This window comes from Sapajus apella, unplaced genomic scaffold (assembly GCF_009761245.1).
Source record: "Sapajus apella isolate SASKATOON/1434 unplaced genomic scaffold, GSC_monkey_1.0 scaffold121, whole genome shotgun sequence".
NCBI lineage: Eukaryota > Metazoa > Chordata > Mammalia > Primates > Cebidae > Sapajus > Sapajus apella.
The window spans coordinates 3,627,398-3,647,884 of record NW_022437061.1 but is presented as its reverse complement, the minus strand read 5'-3'; the positions used below and the strand labels follow the sequence as shown (position 1 = coordinate 3,647,884).

The following is a 20,487-nucleotide window of genomic DNA, read 5'->3' as shown; positions in this document are numbered from 1 at the left end:
ATGCAAATTTCTGTCATCCAAAGACCAAGTAGGATCAGACACCTCAGGGAAGGCCAATGACACTAGAGGTCTGCACCAGAACAAGATACTTCTCCAATGGCAGGCCACTGCTTTTAGGAAGAAAAAGAACTCTGAATTCAAATATTTATTCAAGAAAACTTTCAACTTAGAAGTGACCAAATTTTAATTGACAAGTTTAAGTGTTTTTACCATTAGTTTTTACTGTTACCAAGTTTTAACTGACAAGATTAATGGTTTACATGGGGTTTTGTGAACTCAGTTGATCTCCAATAAAGAGAAATACATATTCCTTTTTGCACATGATTCCCCACACTATGACAATCTGACATTGGGAAAAATTATAGTTTGTTCTTTGTTCTCTGTTAGTTCTAGCTGTGTTCTAGCTCACACAGGGTGGTGAGAACCTCTCACCCTGTTTGGTGGCCCTCCTACGAACTCTAGATGTGCTTCCCTGCCCTTGGTGGGCATCTTCTTACATAAGATTGTAAACTAGTCTGTATCCCAGTTACCTTCCCTAAACCCAAAGGGAAACCTAGGAATTCTATCACAACAACTTTCATTTTAGAAAACTGGAGAGGATCTTTTGTCCTTTCTCAACTCATCTGCTACTTTGTTATGTTCAACTTGTTAAATATGGCGCTTTTGATAAGAGACCTTAAAACTTCTCCAGTTTGCCCAAGTGATGGTGGCAGCCCCTCTAGTTGACCTGCCATCATCCCAGCTGTGGCAGGAAGGTGTGGCCAGGGCTGCCTGGGCGGGGGTGCAACTGACCAAACCATGGCAGCAGACTCAGGCCCCCCACTGCCCTTACAAGCTTGGAAGTGCCACTCCCACTGCTTGGCTTCTCTCTGCTGTTGGCTCCCACTCCAATCTTGGAGCAAAGTCAGGCTGAGCCCAGGGTTCATGAACAGTGGGAGGCAGAGTCCCAGGTGGAAGGTGGGGGTCCCCGGTAAGGTCTATCAGGTCACGGAGGGCCTGAAGGCTGTGGGCCAGGCTCATTTAAAGATAAGCCAGTCCCACTGACTAGAGTGGGAACTGGTGCCTTTTCCAGTCCTGCCCATGACCACCCATGGGTCAACCAGCATGCACTTCCTGTCCTCTGAGGCTGGTAAACAGCCGGACTCAGACAGAGCTGAACAGACGACAGGATGACCAGCAGCAGAGAGAGGAGCTACTCTCTCTGCTAATACCTTCAGAGACCTGCAGAGACTGCTGAACGACCTGCCTGCAGAGAGAAGCAGACCTCAGGACAACCAGTGGGCAAAGAGGAGTTGCCCTCTCCAGGACCTCCTCTCCGCTGAGAACTGAACACTTGATGGATGACCTGCGGGCCTACAGAAGGGAGCTACCCACTGTGGGTCTCCTTCTGAGTGGTTCTAGCACTAAATAAAGCTCCTCTTCTTCCTCACCCTTCATTTGTCTGCATATGTCATTCTTCCTGGATGCAGGACAAGAACTCAGACAAAGGCCCCACTGGCAACAGAGGTTTACGGGAGAAAAAAATCAGTATCACAAAGATCCTATAACACAAGAAGAAGTATGAAAAGAAAAAAATCTTTGCTGCTAAAGGATTCCCTGAAAATCACTAGGGCATTTCTAAACCCTTACATCAACCCTTTCCAGGGTTTCAATCCAGAGGAGCCACAGGAGTCTGAATTCTCTTTTCTCCTTTTCTCTGTTCTACAATCAGGTCTTCTACTCCCAATTCCTATTAGGGGTACTTTCCATGTGCTATTTCTTTCGCCTTTACCCTATGTACCTCTTGTTCTGGCATTATCAACCTTCTCCTTCCTTTTGACCGTAATAACCAAGTTAGAAGGAAATGCGCCACGCTCTGAGTTCCAAGTTAAGAGTCCTTTATTAATTAGCCAGCGACCCAGAGTCAGCTCACGCTCCAAATCTCTCGGCCCTGAGGAAGGGGCTTGATTTCCCTTTATACCTTGATTTAGGGTGGGGGAGGGGGTACCTACCTGAAGTGGAATTTTACAGAAGCAGAACAAGCAAGTTAGATAAGGAAGCTGGTAACCATGGGGCAGGAGGGTCCCAGGACTGTTGGTTGCTGAGGGTGTTTCCATACAATCACTAAGGGGAGCAGCAGGGGTAACTTTCCATACAACCAATCACCAAGGAAGGTATTCACAATAGCAGATAGACTTGCCAAGCAGGATGCAGTTACAGTGGTTACAGGTACTGTGAACAGTGTGAACCACTCTTAACTGTTCAAAGCTCTGAGTGCAGCCCGATCCAGTAATGCACCTGTGAGGGCTGTGGCAGGGAGGGAGAAGCTAAGCTGGAGCTTACTGCTAAGATGGAGTCAGTTAGGCTAACACAAGTTAGGTTATTACTAGACCACTCATCATAATCTAAAGGTGACTGGAATACAGACAGACTTTATAAAGGGAATGAAATACATATTTAGTATTTCAAAATAATTCAGATTATCCTTATAACATTCAATATATGATTATATTGCTTTATTATATTTGATATATTGATATTATATAATGCAACATATTCATATATGTATATATCATTACAATGGAATATATTATTATATTTGTGGAAACATCTTATTGGTAGATTTTAGGCCTCAAGGCTTTAATTCTCAACTTTCTTTCCACCTGTTGCAGTGAGAGACACATATTCTTATCAAGGACAAGGAGTCTCTATGGCAATGATTTCAAAGAAAGAGAGGGAGATTGGGGGTGGGTGGGTGGGGGTGTGTGTGTGTGTGTGTGTGTGTCCTACAGGACTGTATCAGAGTGTGGGAGGTAAACCAGGTCCTTGAATAAGACCATTTCACTGTAACATTAATGAGAAAAAAATCTGATTCTCAGCCAGGGTCACTGTCTGTGTGGATTTTGCACATTCTCCCCATGTTTGTATGGGTTTTCTCTAGGGACTATGGTTTTCACCCACATTTCAAAGATGAGTATGTTAGGTGAACAGGTTTGGAAATGAATGGATGAATATCAATTATTATATAATAAAAATTCCTAAAGCATACAATAATCATACAAATGCACAAGATTAAATGTGATTCAGTACAAAAGCACTCAGTGAGCCCACTGTACTTGTGATTGTTTTTTAATTTTGTGGTGCTAAGAGGTGCTCCTCACAATTTTTGCTTTGCAAACACTATCTCCTTGATTGAACTCACCCCCACTATGGCTACCATCACTCACACCTGTAATCCCAGCACTTTGGAAGGCTGGGGTGGGCAGATCATTTGAGCTCAGGAGTTCTAGACCAGCTTGGTCAACATGATGAGACCTTGTCTGTACTAAAAATACAAAATTTGCCAGGCATGGTGGCAGGTGCCTATAATCCCAGCTACTCAGGGGGCTGAGGCAGGAGGACTGCTTGAACCTGGGAGGTGGAGGTTGCTGTGACCCATGATCTCAGCACTGCACTCCTGCCTGGGCGACACAGTAAGACCCTGTCTCAAAAAAATTTTTTTTTACTCAATATTCCAACTCCCATCTTTCTACCAACACTGATAATTAAAATAATATTTTTACTACATTTTTAAGCATCCACTTTCAATATTCTCTTTTTGGTACTCATTTTGTAATAAGAGGACATCAGCACTGTTACCCCTCATCTCCTTTCTGCCTTTCACCTCCCAACTTCCATCAGTAGTTCTTTTATCTTTACATTGTCAAAACATACTAACATGGCTTTCTGTTCTGTAGCCATGCTTGAAGTACAGATCTATTCTAAAATTAAAAATCAAAAATATAGTTTACTGCAAGTTTATTGCAGCTAGGCATATACTCTTTAGTATAAACACAAGATTTTATTTCCATCTCTGTTGTTCCAATGTCATGATCACTATTTACACTCAACAGAAAACATCTTTATGTCAAGATCAAATGTAAACTTCCTTCCCATACTCCACTAATCCCTTAAAATCATGTCCCATTTTTGTCTCTTTCATACTTAGATGATTAAAATGTTTTATTTTTCCTTTGGTTTCTGAGTGCCTTTTTTGGTGGTGATGGTAGTGGTGATAGCGGTAGTTGTTGGGAAAAGTAATATTGTCTCCATCAAACATCTACTGTGCTTCTATTTCCAATTCTATTGCTTGGAATCCATTTTGTTCTTATTCTTAAAGACCAGTTCTAATCTGGACCAACTGCTTTCCAGGCCAACAACTAGGAGACTAGAAAATCTTTGAATTGAACCCCTGGGTACTTTTTCCATTTCTTGTATTTGACAGTGCTTTTTTGTTGTATTTTTAAATTTATTTTTTGTCTCATGCTACTGCATCTACAGCTTTTTGATTTATACTTGTCTTTGTTTTGCAGGAATATATTCTGAAATTATTTCCTTAAGAAGAATGCATGGAAGATAAACATTTTCAGTGCTTTCATTTTTGAAATGTGAATCTGATGAACAGTTTGGCTATTATATAATTCTAGGTTCAAAATAATTTATCCTCAGAACTTTGTTTAATACATGAACCTCTAAAAGATTTGTATAAATTCAATGTTTAATGCCAAAATTATTCCATCTTTCACTATCATTGTTTTAAAGTAATTTTCAAGTGCAGGCTTTATAATACTTTTAGTTTTCTTGTTTTTATGTTTTATAAGTCTCTGTCAAATAGTTAATGATATATAAACATATAACTACTTAAATACCTATTGGGGAGGGCAGATCCAAGATGGCCAAATAGGAACAGCTCTGGAGTGCACTTCCCAGCAAGAACAACACAGAGGGTGAGTGATCACTGCATTTCCAAACGAGTTATTACTGCCCACAGACAAGGAGATTCCTGGGCTGAAAAGCACCATGAGTTTCCAGCACAGCTGTTTCAGCTGGCGCAGTGGGTCTCTGCACAAAAACTCACACAAATCTTGGCAGCCATTTCAACTGGCGCCTGGAACAACTGGAAGACAGAGCTGCCCATTCAACTGATAAAAAGGGGGCTGAAACAGGGAGCCAGATGATCTGGCTTGGCGGGTCCCACCCCCACAAAGACCAGCAATCTGAAACACTCTGGATTGAGAGTTTCACAGCAAGCACAGCTGGATACAGGATGGTCCAACTCAGTGTGGGGAAGGGCGTCAGCCATTACCAAGGCAGTCCACCATTACCAAGGCAGTCCGCCATTACCGAGGCAATCGACCACTACCGAGGCAGTCTGCCGTTACTGAGGCAGACCATCATTACCAAGGCAGTTCTAACTATACCTCTATAAACAAAACCGCAAGGAAGTTCACACAGCAGCTGGGCAGATCCCACCACAGCTCAGCGATGCTTTTACTGGCAGACTTTGACTAGGCTACTTCCTAGCTGGGCAAGGCATCTCTGAAAAAAAGGCAGCAGCACATCAGGAACTTATAAATAAAGCCCCACCTTCCCAGGACAGAGCACCTGGGAAAAAAGGCGGTTATGAGTTCCACTGCAGCAGACTTAAATATACCTGCCCAACAGCTCTGAATGGAACAATGGAGCTCACAGCTCAGCACTTGAGCTCCTATAAGGCTTAGACTGTCCCCTCATGCAGCTTCCTGACCCCCGTATATCCAAAGAGATACCTCATAAAGGAAAGCTCAGGCTGACATCTGGCAGGTATCCTTCTGAAACCAAGATAACAGAAGAAGAAACTGGCAGAAACCCTTACTGTTCTGCAGCCTCTGCAGGTGATTCCCAGGCAAGCAGGGTCTGGAGTGGACCTCCAGCAGTCCTACAGCAGAGGGGCCTGACTATTAGAAGGAAAACTAAAAAACAGAAAGAAATAACTTCATCATCAACAAAAAGAACGCCCACTCAGAGACCCCATCTGAAAGTCACCAACTATAAAGACCACAGGTAGATAAATGCACAAAGATGGGAAGAAACCAGTGTGAAAAGGATGAACACACCCAAAACCAGAACACCTCTCCTCCTCCAAGGGATCATAACTTCTCACCAGCAAGGGAACAAGGCTCAATGGAAAATGAGTCTGATGAATTGATAGAAACAGGCTTCAAAAGGTGGGTAATAACAAAATTCTCTGAGCTAAAAGAGCATGTTCTAAACCAATGCAAAGAAACTAAGAACTTTGAAAAAAAGGTTGATTAAATGCTAAGGAGAATAAACAGCTTAGAGAAGATAAATGACCTGATGGAGCTGAAAAACACAACACGAGAACTTTGCGAAGCATACACAAGTTTCAATAACCAAATCAACCAAGCAGAAGAAAGGACATCAGAGATTGAAGATCAACTCAATGAAATAAAATGATAAGGCATGATTAGAGAAAAAAGAGTGAAAAAAAAAGATGAACGAAGCCTCCAAGAAATAGGGGATTATGTGAAAATACCTAATCTACGTTTGATAGGTGTTTCTGAATGTGACGGAGAGAATGAATCCAAGCTGGAAAACACTCTTCAGGATATTAATCCAGGAAAACTTTCCCAACCTAACAAGGCAGGCCAATATTCAAGTCCAAGAGATACAGAGAATACCACAAAGATATTCCTCAAGAAGAGCAATCCCAAGGCACATAATGGTCAGATTCACCAGGGTTGAAATGAAGGAAAAAATGCTAAGGGCAGCCAGAGAGAAAGGTCGGGTTACCCACAAAGGGAAGCCCATCAGACTCACAGCAGATCTCTCAGCAGAAACCCTACAAGCCAGAAGAGATTGAGGGCCAATATTCAACATCCTTAAAGAAAAGAACTTTCAACCTAGAATTTCATATCCAGCCAAACTAAGCTTCATAAGCGAAGGAGAATTAAAATCCTTTATGAACAAGCAATTGCTCAGAGATTTCATCACCACCAGGCCTGCTTTACAAGAACTCCTGAAAGAAGCACTAAACATAGAAAGGAACAACCAGTACCAGCCACTCCAAAAACATACCAAATGGTATAGAGCATCAACACAATGAAGAACTTGCATCAACTAATGGGCAAAACAGCCAGCTAGCATCAAAATGGCAGGATCAAATTCACACATAACAATATTAACCCTAAATATAAATGGACTAAATGCCCCAATCAAAAGGCACAGACTGGCAAATTGGACAAAAACTCAAAAACCATCAGTGGGCTGTATCCAGGAAACCCATCTCACATGCAAGGACACACACAGGCTCAAAATAAAGGGATGAAGGAAGATTTACCAAGCAAATAAAGAGCAAAAAAAAAAAAAAAAAAAGGAGTTGCAATCCTAGCCTCTGATAAAGTAGACTTTAGACCAACAAAGATTAAAAGAGAGAAGGGCATTACATAATTATAAAAGGATCAAAGCAACAAAAAGAGCTAATGATCCTAAATACACACACACCTAATAGAGGAGCACCCAGATACATAAAGCAAGTTCTTAATGACCTACAAAGAGACTTACATTCCCACACAATAATAGTGGGAGACTTTAACACTCCACTGTCAATATTAGACAGATCAATGAGACAGAAAATTAACAAGGATATCCAGGACTTGAACTCAGACCTGGACCAAGCAAATCTAATAGACATTTAGAGAACTCTCCACTCCCAAATCCACAGGATATACATTCTTCTCAGCACCACATCACACCTACTCTAAAATTGACCATATAATTGGAAGCAAATCATTCCTTAGCAAATGCAAAAGAACAGAAATCATAACAAACAGTCTCTCGGACCACAGTGCAATCAAATTAGAACTCAGGATTAAGAAACTAACTCAGAAGCGCACAGCTTTATGGAAACTGAACAAATGGCTCTTGAATATTGATGGGATAAACAATGAAATGAAGGCAGAAATAAAGATGTTCTTCAAAACCAACGAGAATGAAGACACAACATACCAGAATCTCTGGGACACATTTAAAGCAGTGTCTAGAGGAAAATATATAGCAATAAATGCCCACGTGAGAAGCAAGGAAAGATCTAAAATCGACACCCTGTCATCAAAATTGAAAAAGCTAGAGGACCAAGATCAAAAAAACTCAAAAGCTAGCAGAAGACAAGAAATAACTAAGATCAGGGCAGAACTGAAGGACATAGAGACACAAAAAACCCTTCAAAGAAATCAATAAATCCAGAGCTGGTTTTTTGAAAAGATCAACAAAATAGACCACTAGCCAGATTAATAAAAAAGAAAAGAGAGAAGAATCAAATAGATGTAATAAAAAATGATAAAGAGGATTTCACCACCGATTCCACAGAATTACAAACTACCATCAGAGATTACTACAAACAACTGTATGCACATAAACCAGTAAACTTGGAAGAAATGGATAAATTCCTGGACACTAGCATCCTCCCAAGCCTAAACCATGAAGAAGTCGAAACCCTGAATAGACCAATAACAAGGGCTGAAGTTGAGGCAGCAGTTAATAACCTACCAACTAAAAAAAAGCCCAGGTCCAGATGGGTTCACAGCCGAATTCTACCAGACATACAAAGAAGAGCTGGTACCATTCCTTCTGAAACTATTCCAAACAATACAAAAAGAGGGACTCCTTCCCAAATCATTTTATGAGACCAACATCATCCTGATACCAAAACCCACAGAGACTCAACAAGAAAAGAAAACTTCAGGCCAATATCCATGATGAACATAGATGCAAAAATCTTCAATAAAATACCGGCAAACCGACTGCAACTGCACATCAAAAAGCTTATCCATCACGATCAAGTAGGCTTCATCTCGGGGATGCAACGTTGGTTCAACACACACAAGTCTATGAACATAATTTACCACATAAACAGAACCAAAGACAAAAACAAATGATTATCTCAATTGATGCAGAGAAGCCCTTTGACAAAATTCAACAGCCCCTTATGCTAAAAACTCTCAATAAACTAGGTATTGATGGACTGTATCTCAAAATAATAAAAGCTACTTATGACAAACCAACAGCCAATATCATACTGAATGGGCAAAAACTGGAAGCATTCCCTTTGAAATCTGGCACTAGACAAGGATGCCCTCTCTTACCACTCCTATTCAATATAGTATTTGAAGTACTAGCCAGAGCAATCAGGCAAGAAAAAGAAATAAAGGGTATTCAAATAGGAAAGGAGGAAGTCAAACTGTCTCTATTTGCAGACGACACAATTGTATATTTAGAAGACCCCATCATCTCAGCCCAAAATCTCCTGAAACTGATAAGCAACTTCAGCAAAGTCTCAGGATACAAAATCAATGTGCAAAAATCACAAGCATTCCTATACACCAATAACAGACTTAAAGAGAGCCAAATCAAGAATGAACTGCCATTCACAATTGCTACAAAGAGAATAAAATACCTAGGAATACAACTAACAAAGCATGTAAAGGACCTCTTCAAGGACAACTACAAACCACTGCTCAATGAAATAAGGGAGGACACAAACAGATGGAGAAACATTCCATGCTCATGATTAGGAAGAACCAATATCGTGAAAATGGCTATACTGCCCAAAGTAATTTATACATTCAGCGCTATCCCCATCAAGCTACCAATGACCTTCTTCACAGAACTGGAAAAAACCACCTTAAACTTCATATGGAACCAAAAGAGAGCCTGCATAACCAAGTCAATTCTAAGCAAAAAGAACAAAGCTGGAGGCATCACAGTACTTGACTTCAAACTATATTACAAGGCTACAGTAATCAAAACAGCATGGTACTGGTACCAAAACAGAGATATAGACCAATGGAACAGATTTACAAGAAAAAAACAAACTCATTCAAAAGTGGGCAAAGGATATGAACAGACACTTTACAAAAGAAGATGTCTATGAGGCCAACAAACATATGAAAAAATGCTCATCATCACTGGTCATTAGAGAAATGCAAATTAAAACTACATTGAGATACCACCTAACACCAGTTAGAATGGCGATCATTAAAAAAATCTGGAGGCAACAGATGCTGGAGAGGATGTGGAGAAATAGGAACACTTTCACACTGTTGATGGGAGTGTAAATCAGTTCAACCATTGCAGAAGACAACGTGGCAATTCCTCAAGGACCTAGAAATAGAAATTCCATTTGACCGAGCAATTCCATTACTGGGTATATATCCAAAGGATTATAAATCGTTCTATTATAAGGACACATGCACAAGAATGTTCACTGCAGCACAGCACTGTTTACAATAGCAAAGACCTGGGACCAACCCAAATGCCCATCTATGATAGACTGGACAGGGAAAACGTGGCACATATACACCATGGAATACTATGCAGCCATGAAAAATGATGAGTTCGTGTCCTTTGTAGGGACATGGATGAACCTGGAAACCATCATTCTCAGCAAACTGACACAAGAACAGAAAATCAAACGCCGTATGTTCTCACTCATAGGCGGGTGTTGAACAATGAGAACACATGGACACAGGGAGGGGGGCATCACACACTGGGGTCTGTTGGGGGAAAATAGGGGAGGGACAGCTGGGGGTGGGGAGTTGGGGATGGATAACATGGGATGGATAACAGCTGGCGGTGGGGAGTTGGGGGTGGATAACATGGGGAGGTGATGGGGAGGTAGGCAGCAAACCATATTGCCATGTATGTACCTATGCAACAATCTTGCATGTTCTTCACATGTACCCCAAAACCTAAAATGCAATAAAATATATATTTTTTAAAAAAGAAAAGAAAAAAGAAAGAAAGAAAGAGAGCTGCCTAACCAGGAACTGCTCTACTAGGCTGGGACACAAGCAGAAAATACTTTCGTGTTAAGCCAGTGATAGTTCAGCATTTTTATGTTATAGTAGCTAGCACTGTCATAACTAACACAGTTTTAAAGGCATTCTTGTGATAGCTCACAATTATTTATTATTTTTATTTATTTATTTATTTATTTATTGAGACAGAGTCTTGCTGTGTCTTCTAGGCTGGAGTGCACTGGTGTGATCTCAGCTCACTGCAACCTCTGCCTCCCAGGTTCAAGCGATTCTCGTGCCTCAGTCTCCCAAGCAGCCCAGCTACTTTTTGTATTTTTAGTAGAAACGGGGTTTTGCCATGTTGGCCAATTGGTCTTGAACTCCTGACAAGTGATCCGCCTGCCTTAGCCTCTCAAAGTGCTAGGATTATTGGCATGAGCCACCATGCCAGCCTATCTTATCTTACTATTTTTCTGTCTCCACTATCCACCCTTCTTTTCCTCAAAAGTAAACCTCTTACCTTTCATTTCCTTCATTATTCACCTCCTCATCTTTGTGAATTTGTCCTTCTACTTTGTCTCCACAAAGGCTACCAATTTATATATCTTCTGTCCTTAAGAGCTGCAAAGATTCTCCCCTAATAAGCTTCCTCCAACTAAATAAATGGAAGTAGAAACTTGTTCTTTGCCTCCTCCTTAATTGCCATTTCCACTCATTTTCAAACATGTGGCCTAATATGCCATAGGCAGGGACTCTGCATATAGGTGATGTTTAAGTCTCTGCAAAATGGTGGATCATTTTAAAATGTGTAGCGATAATGATAATTTATAAGTATTATCAGCTAGCCTTTATTGACTAATTACATACAAGGCACTGTACAATTTTATATTGATTAAAATGTACAGTCCTCATAATAAACCTAAGAAAAAGTTAGTTATCAACTTTTTTCCCAAGGTTGGAAACCCCCATGAAGTAACTATCATTAGAACATCAGTCAAATTTAAAAGAAAACTAAAGATACTTAACGCTTTTTACTGTAAGCTTACTCCCTCCAGAACAGGAAATCTTAGCTTTTAAAAAATGGGAAGCAAAACTAAAAGGGGTAATCCCTCTTGCAAATAAGAACAGTGGATGATTACATGAGTAGGTCTGGTAGCCTTCTTACATGAGACCATCATCCATAATGACTTTCTCTTCTGAAGTAACTCTCCAGTAAGTTCCTGTCTACTTCTCCTCCAAATATCAAACTCAAATGCTTTCTTCTTAGCATTTACATAAAACTGACAAAAGGCTACCTTCAAACTATTCCAGAAACGTTGCCATCTAAAATTGTCCTTTAGGAAAACAGACTCTAGAAATTCATGTAGAATTCCACTTCAGTGGTTCACAATCCTTATTCTTTGGCATTCGTCTCATTCACTCTTTAAACCAACATTTACTGAGCCCCTAACTAAAGTGACAATTCAGTTGAAGACTTAGAAGTGCAGTTAGGAAGCAAAGAAAGGAGAGCCGTCCAGGCAGATAAAAAAGTATGTACAAGGCACTGATGGCATACATAATACATTGCGTTTTTTTAAACTTGAACTCTTTGTGTTCGGTAAAACGTATCATCTATACAGCATGATACGTTTTATGGAACACAGAGAGTTAAAGCTGGGGAGAAAAGTGCAACTACATCGTAAAGAGCCTTGTGTATAATGTTTACAAGCTGGAACTTAACTGAAATGGCAATGGGAAACCATGAAGCAGGGAGAAACATAATCTGATTGAAAAGATCACTTTCATAGAACAGAAGAATGAATTATCAAGACATTTTAACTAGAGGCAGGAAGATGTGTTGGGAGATTACCTGATAAATCCAAGTGAAAAGTGGTGGGAGCTTGACCTAAATCAGTGGTAATAAACCCCAAAGCAAAATGATTTGATATCAGTTATACAGGGTAGGGATGTGTAGAGAAATAGCGTATGAGAAAAGAAGGAATTTAAACAGAGCCCAAGATTTCTGGCTAAGGAGTCTGAATGATTAGGAGCAACATAACCAAGATAAAAAATATGAGCAGGTTTTAGGGAAAACAGTTTTATCTCACCATAACAAGTTTGAGGTCCCAGCCAGATGCCAACAGGAAACTGACTTTATAGTTCAGAGAAAGATCTGAGATTGTTAAGTTAAATTTGAGAGTCAATAGCTGCATTCATTTGTTACTGTTGCTGTGGCAAATTATCATGTCTTAGTGGCTTAAAATAATATACATTTCTTATCTTAAAGTTCCTAGATCAGAAGCCTAACATAGGCCTCTCTAGGCTAAAATCAAGGTGTTGGCAGGGCTAAGTTATGAGGGTCTAAAGGAGAATCAATTTCATTCAGGTTGTTAGCAGAATCCAGTTCCTTGAAGACTTAAGATTGAGACCTGTGTTTCCTTCCTGTCAGCTGAGGGCTATTCACAGACTTCAGAGGCCACCCACCTTCCTTGGTTTGTGGTCCTCTTTCTCCATCTTCAAAGCCAACTACAGCAAATGGAATCTCTCTCATATTCAAATATCTCCTGGCTCTTCCACAGCATCTCTATAACTTACTGTCTTACTCTTCCACTTTTAAGTGCCATGTGATTACATGGAGTCCACCCAATATGTATGTGTGTGTGTGTGTGTGTGTGTGTGTGTGTGTGTACACACATATTTTGAGGCCCATAACTAACTCCAGTATTCCTTTTGCCATGTAATATAGTCACAGATTCCAGGGATTAGGGCAAGGACATCTTTGGGGAACAATTATTCTGCCTACCATGTTAGCCGATAGGTGTGGCTTGCATAATACCCTAGAGAACACTGGCATTTAGGTGCAGAGAGAGACAAGATTTCAAGGAGATTAAGAAGGAGAATAAGAAGCTTCAAGAGTAGAGATTTTCATGAGAGAGAAAACAGTTCCTTGTCAAAGGCCAAAAGAAATCAAACTAGATATAAAATAAAAAGGATTATTTGGGCTTGATTACATACTACCATTGTACTTAATGAGTATCAGTAACTTAATCAGTAACTTATGATTCCACAATATTCCACAACAGTAGTATGTTCCAAAATAGAAAAATATCTGACATCAGCAGGTTAAGAATAATATAGGATAAAGGCTTGAATCTGGAATATTTTATATGTTAATTAGACTTTATAAGCCAGGAACTACAGAAATGAGTTTATTAAGACCTTACTTCATGCAAGGCAATAGGATGAGATGCAAGATGACTCAGCCAAGGTTCTTTGCTCTGGAGGGACCTCTTAGGTTGAACAATCACCCTCACCATTTAACATGTATAGAAAAGCAGGTTCTGATTTCCTAACCAGTGACTCACAAACAAATTTCTTCCATGTAAACCCGCCAACATCCTCTTTGCCAATTTTATGTGTTAGTGTAACGTATCTAACTTATGTTTGGTCAGTGGTTTATTCTGTATTCTTCATTTCTGTCAGACACGTACAAACTTGATAGTTCTCCATCTCATATTTTTATAAGTTTGGCTGCTTTATCTCTTAATTCTCCTGTGCTTAATGCTACTAAACTTTACTAACTTCATTTCTCTAAATTGTCAGAGTCACTTGTTACTTTAATTTAGTTTGTCCATACAAATTGGGATTGCCTGAATATGTAATAAGAGTACTGGAAGGGCATTTCTTTTTCCTTTGAGGTACTTACAAGGGGAAAAATCAGTGGGGAATATACTTAAGCAAAAAGCCATTTAATTACAGTTTTTGTTTGTTGTTTGTTTTTTAGTTAAAGAAAGAAAGGTTCAACTCACAGCCTTTTAAATGCAAGACCAAGAAATAAACTTTTGAAAATAAATTTTACAGATTTTTTTTTTTTGAGACAAAGTTGCTCTCTGCATCACCCACAATGGAAGGCAGTGGCGCAACTTCAGCTCACTGTAACCTCCACCTCCTGGGTTCAAGCAATTCTCCTGCCTCAGCCTCCTGAGTAGCTGGGACTACAGGTGCCCACCACCATGCCCAGCTAGTTTTCGTAATTTTTTTTAGTAGAGACAGGGTTTCACTATATTGGCCAGGCTAGTCTCCAACTCCTGACCTTGTGATCCACCAGCCTTGGCCTCCCAAAGTGCTGGGATTACAGGTGTGAGCCACTGTACCCAGCCTCCAGTTATTTTTTTTAATTCAATTTCATATTATAGTCAATTAAAAAATAAGGATATCGAAAAGGACTAAAGATGCAAATAAAGATTATTAAAAAAAAAAAAAAGATAAAACAAGGAGAAGACAGCAAAAAAACAAAAGTAACATTGATCTTTGGACCTTCCAAAGCAAATATCTGCTATTAGATTCTTCCCCTGTACCACCAATCCAAAAGCAACAGAAAAGTCTGCTAAATTAAGTTTAGCCTAAAGCTGTCACTTTACATATTTTAACTTGAGTCTAAAGGTTTCTCCCACCACCAAAAAAAAAAAAAAAAAAAAAAAGAATAAATAAATAAATAAATAAATAAAGGTTTTTCCCTACATTGTGAACTATAACCTAAAGGCTTCTCCATACACAGTGAACTATAACCTAATTGGAAACATAAACAGAATGTGACCTACTCTTGTGCCAATCACCAAGTTTCAGCCAACCAAGGGCAGCCAACTGTTCAAACTATGCTCAGATGAGGCAAACTTCAAGCTGTAATCAATCCAGCTGCTCCTGTACCTCACTTCCCTTTACTCTACATCACTTTCCTTTTTCTGTCCATAATCTTCTCTCACCATGCAGCTGCTCTGGAGCCTCTCTATTCTGGTTCGGAGGTTGTCTAATTCACAAATCATTCTTTGCTCAATTAAGCTCTGCTAAATTTAATTTGTCTAAGGTTTGTCTTTTAACAAGTCACAATTCCTGCTGTTTACAAATTTTAATTCAACACACAGAAAAAAAAAATGCCCTAACTTTGAAAAGAAAGACAAACTGTTTCTGCAGTAAAGATTAAAGGCTTGTTGTGTTTGTGGGCATGTGTACTAACAGGAAATTTCTGTTACTTTTCTCACCTTTAAATATTGGTTTTCTTTTTCTTTTTTGGCCCAAGAAACAGAAAGACAGAAATGAATATATCTAAACATATGAATCAGCACTAATTCCTAGAATTATAAAGCTTACTGAGTCAGTAACCATCAATATATGCATTTTATCAACTTTCTATTTGACTCAAAGTCAGTCTTCCTTTATAGTAACCAGTACCTTGTGAAACTTTCTACCTCTGGCAAATTAAGGAAGTTCAGTCTCTACATGAGGTATACTAATCAGACCAAAATCAACCAATTCATTCAGACTCCCAGAGGTCCAATGTATAGTAATTCACATTGTACTCTTTCTTCAATTTTAAAGACTACAAACAAAGCCATTGTTACAACAGCTGGCAGTTGTTGAGTTAAAAAATATGTAATTTCAATAGTAAAAAGAAAAAGCCACTCATACTAATAAAAATACTAATGAGAGCAACTGCAGAATTTGGTTAAATTCCGAATGAAGTTTAAGTCTACTTAATCATACCGTACAGACGGAACACAGTAGTTATGAGCAATCAATCACAGACATTAATCAACTAAGATGAAATTTCCTGGTTTCCAACACAGCTGCTATCTACAATTGTTAGCATGCCACGAAAAGATTCTGAAAGAGAACAAAACATGGCCATAGCATAGCTTCGAATATTACAAATAAAAACCAAAGTGAGTTGCTTTGCTATCAATGTTTAAGGGTAAATTCTTCTTTGAAGGATTAAAAGAAAAGCCAAAAAACTTGTAACAGAGATTGCTTCAGAGAAGAGTATATCTGATTTTTTTTAAAACGATGTGCATATATAGCACATTGAAAGCCAGTATGCTGTAATCAATTTCTGGATCCAAAATGCCTCAGTTTAAATCCCAACTCAGCCACTTTCTAACTATGTGACCAATTCACAACCATGTGACATTGGACATGCTTCTTACTCCTCTGTATCTAGGTCTCCTCATATGTCAAACGGGGATAATAGCAGTTCCCCTCACAGGGTTGTTGGAAGGAACTACAGTTAACAGATGCAGAGTACATGTAGAATGTACAATAGGAGGCACTACATAAGTGTTAGATAGTATTATTTTTAACTTATTTTGAGTTAATATTAGATTCACAGAAAATAGTACAGAGAGTACCCTTGAGAGTACTCTTATTGCCTTCACTCTTCCTCCCCAATGTTAACATCTTTTATAGCCACAGTACAATTATCCAGAACAGGAAATGAATGTTGGTATACTGGAACCAATTGGAACACTGGAATATTGTTAACTAAACTTCAAACTTTCTTTTAATTTCACCAATTTTGCCACTAATGTCCTTTTTCTAGGATCCTATCAGAACCCACATTGCATTTAGTTATTTCTCTTTACTCTCCTCCAACCTGTAAGGTATTTCCTGGTAGATGGCAAGTGTAATAAAATAATCAAAGTAAACATCACTAATAATAACACATATCAATATTACGAACCCTGATACAACATACTGAAAACATAATTTTGCAGTTTTTGTGCCAAAAATGCAAAACCTCATTCTAATTATGAGAAAATATCGGATAAGACAAATTGAGGGATATTTGATAAAATAACTAACCAATACTCTTCAAAAGTGTCACTATTATTTTTTAAACTTTTTTAGAATAGTAAATAATCTTAATGAATATGTGTAAGCCATGATAAAATATCAAAGTATGGCTAACTCTTCTTTAATTCTAATATACAGGTGGGTTCTCTCTTATTAGTGGAACCTGATTTGAAAGTTCATTTGTTAACCCACTGTCTTCTACCAAGATTTTTCTCATGATACTTAGAATCTGTATTTCAAGTTCATTATGAGGATACTATTTTAGCAGGCTAGCCTAGAAATCTAATCTAGTATGTATTGCTTTTCTAGGGAGAAGTGTATTCTAAATCTCAACGTGAGATGTCAGGAATACATTTCTTCCCCCTCGCTACCCTAATAGGCAACAGGAGCTTGCCCCTTTCCTGGTCTCTTCACACACATCCTCCACACCCTCCACACTTTCCCATTACTCTGCTGCTATTCAACTATAATGCTGGTTCTTGGCAATGTTCAGGCCTGCTGCCCCCTTGCTCTAAACCCGCAACTCTTTTTCTCTTCCCCTAACCCTTGATTCCTGGCTTTGGAAACCTATCTTTGGAGGCCCCGGTTTTAGAATATGTTCACAGGCCTTTCTGGCTTTCCAGACTCAGCTTTGGGCTCTGCATATTTGTCAGATTTTGGGAAGACCCCACAGGTACAGGTAAAATGTCTCCCTCTACTAGTTTAACCCTTACAAACTTGATCTACTAATTGAGCTAATCCCTGGCATCCTTCCAAACATGTAAACTCAAACTTCAAGGGTTCTGGAAGGAAAGGGACCTGGAATGAGGAGAGAGGTAACACCTAGGGTTACTAGGACTCTAAGAAGCGATTTAGAACAAAAGCTGAAGAAGGAGAAAAGTAGTGGGATAGAGGGATGGCCCTGAGGGAGCAGCACTGTCACCAAAGTCTTAAAGTAGTTTCTTTGCCTCCTTCTCTATCCTCTCCTGTTTCTTCTGGAAGGTCACAAGACCTTCATCTTATATAAATCCTTAGGGACAGGAGTTGACCTGCTGGCTACCTATTGCACTGTCAGTTACTGCCTCAGATCAGAGATTCTGTTCATCACAGCTAAATGCAGAAAACACTGGCCCTTCTAAGATTTTCTAAGGGTTACTAATGATGATGGGGAAATAGAGGATAAACTTTACCAACAAAGTGCAAGTTTTAACAAGTCTCACAATAATCATTCTCCTGTTACTCAATGAGATGTAAATTAAATGGGGCTGTAAACCTTCTCCAGCTTTCTTAATTGCTTTCTCACCAGGACTCTCAGATTCTATTTATTCCAAATTGTTCCACACTTAGTCTTCTGCTCTAATCTTCTTTTGTATTTTCTATTTTCCAGGGAGGCTTGGGTCTGGAAGTTACATTGTCAGACTTTTGATATTGCCTTTCATTCCTATTTCATCCCAGAAAAAAATTCTTGTGTTTTTCATTGCTGCTATCCCCTGATCCCACTTCTTAACTAAATGTGTTAAGTGATTTGGGGGAGAGTTACATAATCTATTAAAGGCCCATTTTCTTCTCTAAAAGAGGATAATAGTGCCCTTTCTTACAGAATTATTGTGAGGACTAATGAGACACTATGTACATTACCTGCCACATGGCAGACATTAAACAAATGATGGCAATTATTCTGGTCTCCATCCCTCATCCATCTACCACTACATACCCAGCCAACAACTGCACAAATACAAGGTGAGAGGTAGGCACCCAGAGCTGAAGAGTGAACAACATTTCTCTGACCACACCTTTTACTACTCATACTGAGAGAACAGGGAAGTAAGAAATACAGAAAATAAGCTAGGTTATAGGCTCAAAGGTGAAACCAGGATGTTAGGAAAGTCTTAGAAATAGAAAAATGATAGGAGGCTGGGCATTGTGTCTCACACCTGTAATCTCAGAACTTTAGGAAGCCAAGGTGGGAGATTTGCTTGAGGCCAGGAATTTGAGACCAGCCTGAGCAACACAGCAAGACTCTGTCTCTAAAAAAAGAAACAAAGCAAGAAAATTGACAGAAATGTTTTATTGGCTTTTTATTTAAAAGGAAAACAGCATTCAGCATACTGTACAAAATTTTAGAAAACACAGCCTATTGAAATATTTAATTATTTATTTTTTTTGAGGCAGTGTTTCATTCTATAGCCTAGGCTGGAGTGCAGTGGTGTGATCACAGCTCATTTCAGCCTTGATCTCCTGGGCTCAAGTGATCCTCCAGCCTCAGCCTCCCATACAGCTGGGATTACAGATGCACACCAGCACAACCAGCTAATTTTTCAAATTTTTAGTAGAGATGGGGTCTCACTGTGGTTGCTCAGGCTGGTCTTGAACTTCTAAGCTCGAGTGATCCTCTTGTTTTAGCCTCCCAAAGTGCTGGGATTGCAGGCATGAGCCACCAAGCCCAGCCTTAATATTTTTAAAGTGTTTTTGTTTTGAATCCAAAAGAACGTAATTTGTTTAAAGTATCATTATTACATTAAAAATAAAATAGCTAGAAGAAAAAATATATTTCCCGTTCCGTTTTTTGTTTTTGTTTTGTTTTTTGTTTTTTTGTTTTTTTACATTTGCGCTCTCAACTATATCTACTTAAAACGTTTAGTAACACTTAGTTCAAACTGGCAAACCATGGGTCCTGAACTACTCCTTATAAATGGCCAATTTACTATACTCTATTTTTAAAAAATACAAATAAATCCCATGCAGCTTCATACCTTGCAGACATAGCACTTCTAACATTCACATGCAGGGGTCATCTCTCCAGGCAATATCCTTTTGTGCATTACTCTCTTTCCAACTGGCCCTGAAATAATATCAACCAGATCTATTTTCTCCTCCCCTCCAGCTTCTCTGAATAGCAGAGGCAATAAGTGAAGCTACTGTACAGTTTTCTCCTTTCTTATTGACTCAAGCTTCCTTCAGCTAGTTGTTTGTAAAGTTGCTCATTGCTAATCTCTCACATGTTTTTATCCCCTAACAATAGGCATGTTGTTCCCCAACTTGGAAAATTAACATGAACGTCTACATTGACCTGGCAGTTGTCAAGTGCAGTCATTTTCCAGGCAGCCAACTGAAGGCCATGCACAGAGCTGCCTTTGTTGTGAGAAAAACGATTTCTCTGAAGTTTATGGTGATGCTGAAGTTGTTTTGTACAACCCATTGCCATTGCTCCTGGCTCAAATACATGCAAATGACAGCAAATATTCTGACAGAGGTATAGAAGACATAGAAAAGAAGGTTAGTCTATTCAACGAGTTAACAAAACTTG

General features: G+C 39.2%; 1 protein-coding gene across 1 annotated transcript in view; it reads right to left on the bottom strand.

Annotated features, from left to right (window-relative positions):
• ART3 (ADP-ribosyltransferase 3) overlaps positions 1 to 20,061 on the bottom strand; it is a 66,544-nt gene extending 46,483 nt beyond the window's left edge. Inside the window, exon 1 of the mRNA XM_032261057.1 lies at positions 19,934 to 20,061. The gene's annotated coding sequence lies outside the window, so the exon portion shown is untranslated. The remainder of the gene's footprint in view (positions 1 to 19,933) is intronic.
• Between the last annotated feature and the right edge of the window lie 426 nt (positions 20,062 to 20,487).